Here is a 222-nt window from a genome sequence, read left to right as displayed (position 1 = left end):
ATGTATGTGTTTGTGTCTGTGTTTGTCCCCCCAACATTGCTTGACAACCGATGGTGGTGTGTTTACGTCCCCATAACTTAGCGGTTCGGCAAAAGAGACCGATAGAATAAGTACTGGGCATCCAAAGAATAAGTCCTGGGGTCGATTTGCTCGACTAAAGGCAGTGCTCCAGCATGGCCACAGTCAAATGACTGAAACAAGTAAAAGAGTAAGAGAGTAATA

The sequence above is a fragment of the Octopus bimaculoides genome, chromosome 14, assembly GCF_001194135.2.
Source record: "Octopus bimaculoides isolate UCB-OBI-ISO-001 chromosome 14, ASM119413v2, whole genome shotgun sequence".
NCBI classification, from domain to species: domain Eukaryota; kingdom Metazoa; phylum Mollusca; class Cephalopoda; order Octopoda; family Octopodidae; genus Octopus; species Octopus bimaculoides.
The sequence above is the reverse complement of the archived record's forward strand: the minus strand, read 5'-3'. Positions refer to the sequence as shown.